This window comes from Vigna unguiculata, chromosome 7 (assembly GCF_037176805.1).
Source record: "Vigna unguiculata cultivar grain cowpea cultivar isolate G323 ecotype 2 chromosome 7, ASM3717680v1, whole genome shotgun sequence".
NCBI classification, from domain to species: domain Eukaryota; kingdom Viridiplantae; phylum Streptophyta; class Magnoliopsida; order Fabales; family Fabaceae; genus Vigna; species Vigna unguiculata.
Window position 1 is genome coordinate 17,089,470 of NC_140798.1, and position 15,649 is coordinate 17,105,118.

Consider the following 15,649-nt stretch of genomic DNA (forward strand, 5'->3'; position numbering starts at 1 on the left):
AAATAGAACATGAAAGAATAGAAAAAGAAAAAATATAAACTGCAGAAGGAAGTGAAATTGAAGAAAAACAAAGGGAAGTAAAGAAAAAGATGATGGAAAAGGTAGTAGAGAAACAAGGTGTTTAATCGAAGGCCACCGATGTTTAGTTGCATACGTTTACGAAAACGACAACAATGTTGTAAGCCAAAGATTGGTGGAGAAACTCTAGTTACCACCAAGCTTTCATCCAAATCAAGCAAGGATCAAATTCAGTAAAGGACAATGTGTGAAACAAGTATTATGTGATATTGCTCTGATGAACTCTTGTCATCTTCTTTTTAGATGGGCATGGCTTCATTTTAAAACGCTCAATCTTGATGAATGTTCCCTTTATTTGAGCTATGAGGGACATGAAATGAAGTTGAAATTTATGACACCAAGACAAGCCAGTAAGGATCAACATAGGCTGAAGGAGAAAATAGAAAAAGAAAAAATATAAACTGCAGAAGGAAGGGAAATTGAAGAAATTCAAAAGGAAGCAAAGGAAAAGATGATGGAAAAGGTAGTAGAGAAACAAGGTGTTTAATCGAAGGCTACCGACCTTTAGTTGCATTCGTTTACGAAGGCGACAACAATGTTGTAAGCCAAAGATTGGTGGAGAAACTCTAGTTACCACCAAGCTTTCATCCAAATCAAGCAAGGATCAAATTTAGTACAGGACAATGTGTGAAAGAAGTATTATGTGATATTGCTCCCACGAACACTTGTCATCTTCTTTTGAGATGGGCATGGATTCATTTTAAAACGCTCAATCTTGATGAACGTTCCCTTTATTTGAGGCAGGAGGGACATGAAATGAAGTTGAAATTTATGACACCAAGACAAGCCAGTAAGGTTCAACATAGGCTGAAGGAGGAAATAGAAAAAGAAAGAATAGAAAAAGAATAAATATAAACTACATATGCAAGGGAAGTTGAAGAAAAAAAAAAGGAAGTAAAGAAAAAGATGCTGGAAAAGGTAGTATAGAAATAAGGTGTTTAATCACAGACCACCCATGTTTAGTTGCATTCTTTACGAAAGCGACAACAATGTTGTAAGCCAAAGATTGGTGGAGAAAGTCCAGTTACCAACATGCTTTCATCCGAATCAAGCAAGGATCAAATTCAGTACAGGAAAATGTGTGAAAGAAGTATTATGTGATATTGCTCTGATGAACTCTTGTCAACTTCTTTTTAGATGGGCATGGCTTCATTTTAAAACGCTCAATCTTGATGAATGTTCCCTTTATTTGAGGTATGAGGGACATGAAATGAAGTTGAAATTTATGACACCAAGACAAGCCAGTAAGGATCAACATAGGCTGAAGGAGAAAATAGAAAAAGAAAAAATATAAACTGCAGAAGGAAGGGAAATTGAAGAAAAACAAAAGGAAGCAAAGGAAAAGATGATGGAAAAGGTAGTAGAGAAACAAGGTGTTTAATCGAAGGCTACCGACCTTTAGTTGCATTCGTTTACGAAGGCGACAACAATGTTGTAAGCCAAAGATTGGTGGAGAAACTCTAGTTACCACCAAGCTTTCATCCAAATCAAGCAAGGATCAAATTTAGTACAGGACAATGTGTGAAAGAAGTATTATGTGATATTGCTCCCACGAACACTTGTCATCTTCTTTTGAGATGGGCATGGATTCATTTTAAAACACTCAATCTTGATGAACGTTCCCTTTATTTGAGGCATGAGGGACATGAAATGAAGTTGAAATTTATGACACTAAGACAAGCCGGTAAGGATCAACATAGTCTGAAGGAGAAAATAGAACAAGGAAGAATAGAAAAAGAACAAATATAAACTGCAGAAGGAAGGGAAATTGAAGAAAAACAAAAGGAAGTAAAGGAAAAGATGATGTAAAAGGTAGTACAGAAACAAGGTGTTTAATCGAAGGCCACCCATGTTTAGTTGCATTCGTTTACGGAAGCGACAGGGATTCATTTTAAAACGCTCAATCTTGATGAACGTTCCCTTTATTTGAGGCAGGAGGGACATGAAATGAAGTTAAAATTTATGACACCAAGACAAGCCAGTAAGGATCAACATAGGCTGAAGGAGAAAATAGAAAAAGAAAGAATAGAAAAAGAATAAATATAAACTACATACGGAAGGGAAATTGAAGAAAAAAAAAAGGAAGTAAAGAAAAAGATGATGGAAAAGGTAGTATAGAAATAAGGTGTTTAATCACAGACCACCCATGTTTAGTTGCATTCATTTACGAAAGCGACAACAATATTGTAAGCCAAAGATTGGTGGAGAAACTCCAGTTACCAACAAGCTTTCATCCGAATCAAGCAAGAATCAAATTCAGTACAGGAAAATGTGTGAAAGAAGTATTATGTGATATTGCTCTGATGAACTCTTGTCATCTTCTTTTTAGATGGGCATGGCTTCATTTTAAAACGCTCAATCTTGATGAATGTTCCCTTTATTTGAGGTATGAGGGACATGAAATGAAGTTGAAATTTATGACACCAAGACAAGCCAATAAGGATCAACATAGGTTGAAGGAGAAAATAGAAAAAGAAAGAATAGAAAAAGAACAAATATAAACTGCAGAAGGAAGGGAAATTGAAGAAAAACAAAGGGAAGTAAAGAAAAAGATGATGGAAAAGGTAGTAGAGAAACAAGGTGTTTAATCGAAGGCCACCGATATTTAGTTGCATTCGTTTACGAAAGCGACAACAATGTTGTAAGCCAAAGATTGGTGGAGAAACTCTAGTTACCACCAAGCTTTCATCCAAATCAAGCAAGGATCAAATTCAGTACAGGACAATGTGTGAAATAAGTATTATGTGATATTGCTCCCACGAACACTTGTCATCTTCTTTTGAGATGGGCATGGATTCATTTTAAAACGCTCAATCTTGATGAACGTTCCCTTTATTTGAGGCATGAGGAACATGAAATGAAGTTGAAATTTATGACACTAAGACAAGCCTGTAAGGATCAACATTGGCTGAATGAGAAAATAGAAAAAGGAAGAATTGAAAAAGAACAAATATAAACTGCAGAACGAAGGGAAATTGAAGAAAAAAAAAGGAAGTAAAGAAAAAGAGGACGGAAAAGGTAGTAGAGAAACAAGGTGTTTGATCAAAGGCCACCCACGTTTAGTTGCATTCGTTTACGAAAGCGGCAACAATGTTGTAAGCCAAAGATTGGTGGAGAAAGTCCAGTTACCAACAAGCTTTCATCCGAATCAAGCAAGGATCAACTTTGGTACAGGAAAATGTGTGAAAGAAGTATTATGTGATATTGCTCTGATCAACACTTGTCATCTTCTTTTTAGATGGGCATGGCTTCATTTCAAAACGCTCAATCTTGATGAACGTTCCCTTTATTTGAGGTAAGAGGGACATGAAATGAAGTTGAAATTTATGACACCAAGACAAGCCAGTAAGGATCAACATAGGCTGAAGGAGAAAATAGAAAAAGAAAGAATAGAAAAAGAACAAATATAAACTGCAGAAGGAAGGGAAATTGAAGAAAAACAAAGGGAAGTAAAGAAAAAGATGATGGAAAAGGTAGTAGAGAAACAAGGTGTTTAATCGAAGGCCACCGATGTTTGGTTGCATTCGTTTACGAAAGCGACAACAATGTTGTAAGCCAAAGATTGGTGGAGAAACTCTAGTTACCACCAAGTATTCATCCAAATCAAGCAAGGATCAAATTTAATACAGGACAATGTGTGAAAGAAGTATTATGTGATATTGCTCCCACGAACACTTGTCATCTTCTTTTGAGATGGGCATGGATTCATTTTAAAACGCTCAATCTTGATGAACGTTCCCTTTATTTGAGGCAGGAGGGACATGAAATGAAGTTGAAATTTATGACACCAAGACAAGCCAGTAAGGATCAACATAGGCTGAAGGAGGAAATAGAAAAAGAAAGAATAGAAAAAGAATAAATATAAACTACATATGGAAGGGAAGTTGAAGAAAAAAAAGGAAGTAAAGAAAAAGATGATGGAAAAGGTAGTATAGAAATAAGGTGTTTAATCACAGACCACCCATGTTTAGTTGCATTCTTTACGAAAGCGACAACAATGTTGTAAGCCAAAGATTGGTGGAGAAAGTCCAGTTACCAACAAGCTTTCATCCGAATCAAGCAAGGATCAAATTCAGTACAGGAAAATGTGTGAAAGAAGTATTATGTGATATTGCTCTGATGAACTCTTGTCAACTTCTTTTTAGATGGGCATGGCTTCATTTTAAAACGCTCAATCTTGATGAATGTTCCCTTTATTTGAGGTATGAGGGACATGAAATGAAGTTGAAATTTATGACACCAAGACAAGCCAGTAAGGATCAACATAGGCTGAAGGAGAAAATAGAAAAAGAAAAAATATAAACTGCAGAAGGAAGGGAAATTGAAGAAAAACAAAAGGAAGCAAAGGAAAAGATGATGGAAAAGGTAGTAGAGAAACAAGGTGTTTAATCGAAGGCTACCGACCTTTAGTTGCATTCGTTTACGAAGGCGACAACAATGTTGTAAGCCAAAGATTGGTGGAGAAACTCTAGTTACCACCAAGCTTTCATCCAAATCAAGCAAGGATCAAATTTAGTACAGGACAATGTGTGAAAGAAGTATTATGTGATATTGCTCCCACGAACACTTGTCATCTTCTTTTGAGATGGGCATGGATTCATTTTAAAACGCTCAATCTTGATGAACGTTCCCTTTATTTGAGGCATGAGGGACATGAAATGAAGTTGAAATTTATGACACTAAGACAAGCCGGTAAGGATCAACATAGTCTGAAGGAGAAAATAGAACAAGGAAGAATAGAAAAAGAACAAATATAAACTGCAGAAGGAAGGGAAATTGAAGAAAAACAAAAGGAAGTAAAGGAAAAGATGATGTAAAAGGTAGTACAGAAACAAGGTGTTTAATCGAAGGCCACCCATGTTTAGTTGCATTCGTTTACGGAAGCGACAGGGATTCATTTTAAAACGCTCAATCTTGATGAACGTTCCCTTTATTTGAGGCAGGAGGGACATGAAATGAAGTTGAAATTTATGACACCAAGACAAGCCAGTAAGGATCAACATAGGCTGAAGGAGAAAATAGAAAAAGAAAGAATAGAAAAAGAATAAATATAAACTACATACGGAAGGGAAATTGAAGAAAAAAAAAAGGAAGTAAAGAAAAAGATGATGGAAAAGGTAGTATAGAAATAAGGTGTTTAATCACAGACCACCCATGTTTAGTTGCATTCATTTACGAAAGCGACAACAATATTGTAAGCCAAAGATTGCTGGAGAAACTCCAGTTACCAACAAGCTTTCATCCGAATCAAGCAAGAATCAAATTCAGTACAGGAAAATGTGTGAAAGAAGTATTATGTGATATTGCTCTGATGAACTCTTGTTATCTTCTTTTTAGATGGGCATGGCTTCATTTTAAAACGCTCAATCTTGATGAATGTTCCCTTTATTTGAGGTATGAGGGACATGAAATGAAGTTGAAATTTATGACACCAAGACAAGCCAATAAGGATCAACATAGGCTGAAGGAGAAAATAGAAAAAGAAAGAATAGAAAAAGAACAAATATAAACTGCAGAAGGAAGGGAAATTGAAGAAAAACAAAGGGAAGTAAAGAAAAAGATGATGGAAAAGGTAGTAGAGAAACAAGGTGTTTAATCGAAGGCCACCGATATTTAGTTGCATTCGTTTACGAAAGCGACAACAATGTTGTAAGCCAAAGATTGGTGGAGAAACTCTAGTTACCACCAAGCTTTCATCCAAATCAAGCAAGGATCAAATTCAGTACAGGACAATGTGTGAAATAAGTATTATGTGATATTGCTCCCACGAACACTTGTCATCTTCTTTTGAGATGGGCATGGATTCATTTTAAAACGCTCAATCTTGATGAACGTTCCCTTTATTTGAGGCATGAGGAACATGAAATGAAGTTGAAATTTATGACACTAAGACAAGCCTGTAAGGATCAACATAGGCTGAAGGAGAAAATAGAAAAAGGAAGAATTGAAAAAGAACAAATATAAACTGCAGAAGGAAGGGAAATTGAAGAAAAAAAAAGGAAGTAAAGAAAAAGAGGACGGAAAAGGTAGTAGAGAAACAAGGTGTTTGATCAAAGGCCACCCACGTTTAGTTGCATTCGTTTACGAAAGCGGCAACAATGTTGTAAGCCAAAGATTGGTGGAGAAAGTCCAGTTACCAACAAGCTTTCATCCGAATCAAGCAAGGATCAAATTTGGTACAGGAAAATGTGTGAAAGAAGTATTATGTGATATTGCTCTGATCAACACTTGTCATCTTCTTTTTAGATGGGCATGGCTTCATTTCAAAACGCTCAATCTTGATGAACGTTCCCTTTATTTGAGGTAAGAGGGACATGAAATGAAGTTGAAATTTATGACACCAAGACAAGCCAGTAAGGATCAACATAGGCTGAAGGAGAAAATAGAAAAAGAAAGAATAGAAAAAGAACAAATATAAACTGCAGAAGGAAGGGAAATTGAAGAAAAACAAAGGGAAGTAAAGAAAAAGATGATGGAAAAGGTAGTAGAGAAACAAGGTGTTTAATCGAAGGCCACCGATGTTTAGTTGCATTCGTTTACGAAAGCGACAACAATGTTGTAAGCCAAAGATTGGTGGAGAAACTCTAGTTACCACCAAGTATTCATCCAAATCAAGCAAGGATCAAATTTAGTACAAGACAATGTGTGAAAGAAGTATTATGTGATATTGCTCCCACGAACACTTGTCATCTTCTTTTGAGATGGGCATGGATTCATTTTAAAACGCTCAATCTTGATGAACGTTCCCTTTATTTGAGGCAGGAGGGACATGAAATGAAGTTGAAATTTATGACACCAAGACAAGCCAGTAAGGATCAACATAGGCTGAAGGAGGAAATAGAAAAAGAAAGAATAGAAAAAGAATAAATATAAACTACATATGGAAGGGAAGTTGAAGAAAAAAAAGGAAGTAAAGAAAAAGATGATGGAAAAGGTAGTATAGAAATAAGGTGTTTAATCACAGACCACCCATGTTTAGTTGCATTCTTTACGAAAGCGACAACAATGTTGTAAGCCAAAGATTGGTGGAGAAAGTCCAGTTACCAACAAGCTTTCATCCGAATCAAGCAAGGATCAAATTCAGTACAGGAAAATGTGTGAAAGAAGTATTATGTGATATTGCTCTGATGAACTCTTGTCAACTTCTTTTTAGATGGGCATGGCTTCATTTTAAAACGCTCAATCTTGATGAATGTTCCCTTTATTTGAGGTATGAGGGACATGAAATGAAGTTGAAATTTATGACACCAAGACAAGCCAGTAAGGATCAACATAGGCTGAAGGAGAAAATAGAAAAAGAAAAAATATAAACTGCAGAAGGAAGGGAAATTGAAGAAAAACAAAAGGAAGCAAAGGAAAAGATGATGGAAAAGGTAGTAGAGAAACAAGGTGTTTAATCGAAGGCTACCGACCTTTAGTTGCATTCGTTTACGAAGGCGACAACAATGTTGTAAGCCAAAGATTGGTGGAGAAACTCTAGTTACCACCAAGCTTTCATCCAAATCAAGCAAGGATCAAATTTAGTACAGGACAATGTGTGAAAGAAGTATTATGTGATATTGCTCCCACGAACACTTGTCATCTTCTTTTGAGATGGGCATGGATTCATTTTAAAACGCTCAATCTTGATGAACGTTCCCTTTATTTGAGGCATGAGGGACATGAAATGAAGTTGAAATTTATGACACTAAGACAAGCCGGTAAGGATCAACATAGTCTGAAGGAGAAAATAGAACAAGGAAGAATAGAAAAAGAACAAATATAAACTGCAGAAGGAAGGGAAATTGAAGAAAAACAAAAGGAAGTAAAGGAAAAGATGATGGAAAAGGTAGTAGAGAAACAAGGTGTTTAATCGAAGGCTACCGACGTTTAGTTGCATTCGTTTACGAAAGCGACAACAATGTTGTAAGCCAAAGATTGGTGGAGAAACTCTAGTTACCACCAAGTATTCATCCAAATCAAGCAAGGATCAAATTTAGTACAGGACAATGTGTGAAAGAAGTATTATGTGATATTGCTCCCACGAACTCTTGTCATCTTCTTTTAAGATGGCCATGGCTGCATTTTAAAACGCTCAATCTTGATGAACTTTCCTTTTATTTGAGGCATGAGGGTCATGAAATGTAGTTGAAATTTATGGCACCAAGACAAGCCAGTAAGGATCAACATAGGCTGAAGGAGAAAATAGAAAAAGAAAGAATAGAAAAAGAACAAATATAAACTGCAGAAGGAAGGGAAATTGAAGAAAAAGAAAAGTGATATCGCTGTCGTTGGGCGATCAAATTACCACTACTTTAGCAACTTCAGTATTGCCAGTTTGTAGTGAAGAAAATAGTTAGGGTTAAGATAACCCTGAGTCGTCTCACAACAAATACGGAATTGATCTCAAATATTTGATTCTCAAAAATGACACGGAAGATTGTAAACACAGTAATAGTAAATAGGTCAATTCCACTGCTTTTTCTAAATAAGATTCTTCATTGGTTATCTAGAGATTATTGTTAAATTAATTATTGTTGTTGATATACAAATAAATCAATGTAAAGACTCAATTCATTTGTTGGCATCCTCACTTTTAGTCAAAGTACAGTCTCAATTAAAAGTGAGAATTGTTTAGATTGTCCATAGTAAATTTAATCAAAGTACAGTCTCAATTAATTTTACTATGCCTAATCATGTCTATTCCTTTGTTTCTTTACCAAATAGAAAACTTAATTAATCAAAGTAAAGTCTTGACTAATTTTAGTTAAAGTAATTACCTCTAATCAAATTAAAGTCTCAATTATTGGCAAAAACTTATCTAATCAAATGAAAGTTTCTAAACAAAATCAAAGTAAATTCTCAATTTAATTTAAAAACCTTTTAATTCATATGATTAGCATGCATGTAGATTTAAAATCATTATTTTCTATTCGATTAAGAAGCAAAGGACATAGATAAACAAAAACCACAACAATAATCAAAATAACAAAACATATAAATTCATCTAACCTCAGAATCCATTTAAGAAATTACAGTGGAATCAACCCTAAAAGCTTAGCCCTCCATGGCTTTGATGGAATACATGATGATATGAAGGAAAGAAAATAAAAGAAAGAATGAGAGATGTGGTGGAGATGGTATCTGCCAAAACCAGAGAGTTCTAAGTGTCTAAGCTGTAAGTTGTAAAAAAATTGTCCGTCTCTCTCTCCCTTAAGTCTCTTTATATAGGCTTCCACTGGACTTTGGGCTTTATCTGTTAGTTGCTAAAATCTTTTATTTTTATTTAATTAATTAGCAACTTAATTCCTGTCCAATTTCCAATTCTGCCCCTCGCATTTAAGCATTTTTACAAAATTGACCAGAATTTGACCAGAGTTTGACCAGTTTGACCAGAGTTGACCAGTTGACCAAATTTGACCAATTTGACTGTGTAATCAGAGGCTGACACGTGTCGCAGAGTGCACTTTCAAGAATTAGGGTTTCACTCTCACACTCTTCTCCCTCCCTCGTGACGGCGGCTGCTCCGTTTTCCGGCGAACTCTTCTTCTCCGATCTGGTGCACAGTGTGCGACAATGGTGGCGCTGCCAAAGAGTGCGCGAGGTGCAGATTTCCGGCAAAGAGTTCGCGGTTCCGATCTGTTCCTCGCTGCTGGTGGTGCGCGAAGGATGGTGCTGCGTTGTTGCTGCAGATGCGAAGGCGAGAAGATGGAGGTGTGGTGGTTCTGCAGTGGTGGCGTGAAGCTGCTGCCATGGCTGACGCGCTGTGGAGAAGCTTCGCGAAGGTTGTTGCTGTTCGTGAAGTGTGCAGGAATGGAAGCTGTTGTTGCTCGTCGCTGCTGCGATGTTGCTCGCGAGGGAGTGGTCGACGAACGGTGTAGTTGATGGGACGTTCATGGTGGCTGCGGGAGAAGATGGAGGCGCGGTGCTCATGGTGGTTGATGGAGATGACGGCGCGAATGGAGGAAGATGGTGGTGGCGCGCGGAGCAGTAGCTGCCATGGTGGTCGTGAGTATGGTGCGCGATGGTGGTGCGACGGCGGCTGTGTGGAGGGTGGAGATGGTTGCTGCCGTGGTTGCTGGTGCGTCGCCGGCGAGGTGAGGAGGTGCGGCGGCGGCTGCCATGGTGGTGGAAGGAGAAAAGAAAATTAGGGTTAGGGTTTCATGAGTGAGATGGAGGAGATGATGACGTGGCAAGATCTGATTGGTTAATTTGGTGAGGGTAGGATTATGACACGTGGCAGCTTATGGTTGGCTAATTTTAAAAGGTGAGGATGGCCACATGGCATGATCTGGTTGAGTGGAGTTTAAGTGGTAGGAGGGGTGCAACTTAGTGAAAATTGGGGGTGCAGAACAGGTTTTTGGTGGTCCACTTTGTAGGAGTGTGCAAATAAAATCTGGGGGTGCATTTAGCTCCTGATTTATTCTTTTTCCAGAATTTCTTGATTTTGGACTTATTTTGTAACTTTGAATATTTCAAAATCACACTATTAATGGACCAAAAATAAATTCCAGCTGCATTAACAAACGTTAGAATATCCAATAATATTTTATGCAACTAAAATCAATTTTTACGCCGCTTTTACCAAACTTACTCAATAAATCCAATAATCATAAATCCTAATTAAATCAATCTTTAAGCACAGAAAATTCAATTAAATCCCCAAATTTAAATATTAAATGAGGGCAAAAATTTGAACTCATCACACACCCACACTTATCCTTTTGCACTCCTGGGCAAAATTTAACAATTTCAAAACTTTTTTTTTCTAAGGTCTTTTATTCCATATTTTCAGTGGATTAAAGAAATGAATACCAATGGAAACAGATCAATCTTCTAGAAATCATGTTGTCATGCACAAACAAAGGGACAAAATTCTGTTTTTTCACACATCAGCTAATCTTTTGAGTTTACAAGATAATCAAATATGAAAGAGAAACACTCAAGTTAAATATATATTTTCTCACCAAGATTCGCTCAAGTGTTTTGGCTTGTGTTTTCACTCAAAATACCCATGCAAGTAAACACTCTCAATGTTTAGCAAGACTCTAATATTCACAGCTTTCAGAAAACATGCATTCAAAAATCATGAGGACTTTTCACAGGTTATAATGAAGCCAAGGCAAAGGTAGGAAAAACTTTAGGATTTGTGTGTTTTTGAAATAGTAAGGAAGAAAAAGTTATGGAGCATAGTTTCAAAAACAATCTCTCTTCTTCTTTTTTTTCTTTTATCCTTTGTTGCTCTTTTTCAGACAGCAATCATTTTTCATTTCAACACTCTGTCATCAACAATTATTTTCCTTTTGCCATTTTTACAACTTTGTGGGGAAAATACACACCCCCACACTTTATTCCTCAACCAATCTCAACATAATCCACTAGCTCCTTCTTTCTCCCTAAGGACAAACACGGTCTTTTTCTTTTTTAAGGTTTAACAGTATGCTCAAAACAAGAAAAAGAGGTTTAAGCTCAAGGGGCTACCAATGGATCAATGTTATGGTTAGCTTATTTGGCCAAGTAGCTAAAAACAAGAAATGCCTCAGTCATATCAAATCATGCATGTTCACCTAAGATGCAAAACAACAGAATCAAGCTAAACATTTGAGTACCAACAAGACATGAGCAAATCACACAAGAAAAATAGGAATGACACATGGCAGTTCATCCTTAAAATAAAGCTCAAAACTCACAAGGTCAAAAACTCTTTCACAAAAGATTTATTCCAGAAACTCTCAAATCAACTCAATTAGTAAATCACAGAAACAATCCATTCATAGCACATGACTTTTATTTTCCCAGAATTATGATCGTTCCAATTAGTAAATCAAATCCAAAAATCCAATGTCAATATGTTTTATTGAAAGCAAAAACCTTTTTTTTTTTTTAAATAAAAACAAACAGAAAACAAAATTAGAAAAGGAAAAACAAAACAAATAGAAAACAAAAACAGAAAGGGGGAAATCTCCCCACACCCCCACACTTTATCCATGCATTGTCCTCAATGTATTCAATATGTATAAAATGCAAAGAAAAAGTATGAAGTGTACTTACCTCCTCAAGGTGGAAGGTATGAGGGAGAAGTCAAGTTCATCCCATCCATTGTCTTATTCAGCATATCTTGATTTTCATTGAATATCCGAAGACGATGCCCATTAACTTTAAAAGTTCTTGCTGAAGATTCTTCCTTGATCTCCACTGCTCCATAAGGGAAGACTTTTGTAACAATGTATGGTCCTTCCCAAGTAGAACGCAACTTACCACTCATGTGACCAAGCTTGGATTTGTATAGTAACACTTTCTGGCCTACCTTGAAATCCTTTCTAGCCACAAGCTTTTGGTCATGGAACTTCTTGGTTTTCTCTTTGTAGAACTTTGAATTTTCATAGGCTGCAAGCCTAATCTCCTCTAGTTCTTGCAACTGAAGTTTTCGCTCATTTCCTGCTTCTTCCAAATCCAAGTTGCATGCTTTCACGGCCCAATAGGCCCGATGTTCAATCTCCACAGGTAGATGACAAGCCTTTCCAAAAACCACCCTGAAAGGTGACATACCTATAGGTGTTTTGTAGGCTGTCCTGTGTGCCCAAAGTGCATCATCCAATCTTGTTGCCCAATCCTTTCGACTAGGCTTCACTACTTTCTCTAGTATCTTTTTAATCTCTCTGTTAGAGATCTCTGCTTGTCCATTGGTTTGGGGGTGATATGGTGTAGCAATGCGATGTGTCACCCCATACTTCTTCAACATGTTCTCAAGTAGCCTATTACAGAAATGAGTCCCCTGGTCACTGATGATGGCTCGTGGTATCCCAAATCTGCAGAAAATGTTAGACCTGACAAAACTCATAACAACTCGAGAATCATTAGTCCTTGTAGCTATGGCTTCCACCCATTTGGAGACATAGTCTACAGCAAGCAAAATATAAGAAAACCCAAAAGAAGGAGGAAAAGGACCCATAAAATCAATACCCCAAATATCAAATACCTCACAATATAGCATGGGTTGTTGAGGCATTTCATCCCTTCTTGTAATGGATCTGGCTGCCCTTTGGCACTGCTCACAATTTTCATATACCCTTTGTGCATCTTTAAAGATAGTAGGCCAATATAATCCACAATCCAACACCTTCCTACCTGTTCTTTGTGTGCCATAATGTCCACCAAAAGGAGATGAATGACAGAACTCAAGCACATGAGGTATCTCGATATCTGGAACACACCTCCTTATGACTTGGTCACTACCAGTGCGCCATAAAATTGGGTCTTCCCAGATATAGTACTTTGCCTCACTTTTTAGCTTGATTCTTTCTTATTTGGAGAAGGAAGGAGGAATAATAGACACAACCAAATAATTAACAATGTCAGCAAACCAAGGTTCAGGAAACATACCTTTCACAGCAGTCAATGCTAGGAGGACTTCATCAGGAAAGTCATCCTTAATAGGAATGTTATCTTCTCCATTTTTAATCCTGCTAAGATGATCAGCTACCAAGTTATGTGCTCCACTTCTGTCTAGAATCTCAATGTCAAACTCTTGGAGCAGTAGCATCCATCTGATCAACCTTGGTTTCGAATCTGCTTTCTTCAGAAGGAATTTTAATGCTGCATGATCAGTATAAACAATTACCTTGGAACCAAGTATATACGGTCTGAATTTGTCCAAGGCAAACACAACAGCCAATAATTCCTTCTCAGTCGTGGTGTAGTTAGCCTGCGCTGTGTCCAATGTTCTGGAAGCATAATATATCACATGTGATAGCTTCCCATCTTTTTGTGCAAGCACCGCTCCTACTGCAAAGTTTGATGCATCACACATCAACTCGAATGGTAATGTCCAGTCAGGTGGCTGGATGATAGGAGTGGTGGTAAGCGCCTTTTTCAATGTATCAAACGCATCTTTGCACCTCTCTCCAAAGTCAAATACTACATCCTTTTGCAACAAGTTGGAGAGAGGGTTGGCTATCTTGCTGAAGTCCTTGATAAACCTCCTGTAAAATCCTGCATGTCCAAGAAAAGATCGAACCTCTTTCACAGAAGAGGGGTAAGGCAATTGTGAAATAATATCAATTTTAGCAGGATCTACAGATATACCATTCTTGGAAACAACGTGACCTAAAACTATACCTTGTTCCACCATAAAATGACATTTTTCAAAATTTAGAACAAGGTTAGTTTCTTCACATCTCTCCAAGACTCTAGCAAGATTAGACAAGCAATGATCAAAAGATGAACCATATACACTAAAATCATCCATAAAAACCTCAATACAATGCTCCAACAAATCTGAAAAAATACTCATCATACATCGCTGAAATGTTCCAGGAGCATTGCAAAGGCCAAATGGCATTTTCCTATAAGCATATGTACCGAATGGACAAGTAAAAGTAGTCTTATGTTGATCCTCTGGGGCAATACAAATCTGAAAATACCCAGAGAATCCATCAAGAAAACAGTAATGAGACTTACCTGCCAATCGATCTAACATCTGGTCCATGAATGGTAAAGGAAAGTGGTCCTTCCTGGTGGCCTGGTTTAGTCTTCTATAATCAATACAGACCCTCCAGCTATTCTGAATACGAGTAGGAATCAACTCGTTCTTCTCATTCTTGACCACGGTGATCCCAGATTTCTTGGGGACCACATGTACAGGACTCACCCAAGTGCTGTCAGAAATGGGATATATAATACCTGCTTGTAGCAACTTGGTGACTTCTTTCTTCACAACCTCCATCAGTTGAGGATTCAGTCTCCTCTGAGGTTGCCTCACTGGCTTAGCATCCTCCTCCAAGAGTATTCTGTGCATGCAGAAAGAAGGACTAATACCAGGAATATCTGCCAAAGTCCAGCCTATTGCTCGCTTGTGATCTTTGATAACCTGCAATAGCTTTTGTTCCTGCTCGTCAGTAAGCAAGGCAGATATAATAACAGGGAGTTTCCCATCCCTTTCAAGATAAACATATTTCAAATGAGATGATAAAGGTTTCAACTCCAAAGTGGGTGGCTGTTCCACAGATGGCAACATTTTACTGCCTAAGGAAATTTCAGCCACCTCAGCATCACACTTGGATGCCACAGAGGTATCAAATAGTGACACCGCGTCCTCAACATCACCTGTTTTGTAATTTTCTCTTTCGTCTAAAATTGAGCCCGAAATATTCGAAAAAGAAAAATCCAAAGAAGAAGAAACACCAGATAAAACGTCCAAAAGTCCAAAAGCATAATTGCTCACTACATTACTCAATAAATCAATGCAAAACAAAGAATGGTCTTCAATTGGGTGCTTCATGGCTTCTAGCACGTTGAACTGCACCTTCTCATCTCCTATCTCCATAGTCAAGGATCTTGCATGCACGTCTATCTTGGTACGTGCTGTCATCATGAATGGTCTTCCCAAGATGATTGTGGTTGAACTCATTCCTTCATCATCCTTCATGTCTAAGATATAGAAATCTGCAGGAAAAATTAACTTGTCCACACGGACAAGCACATCTTCTAGCACACCTGCAGGGTTAACGGTGCTACGGTTGGCCAATTGAATGACCACACCAGTAGACTTAAGAGGTCCAAGATGAAGTGAAGTAAAAACAGATAAAGGCAT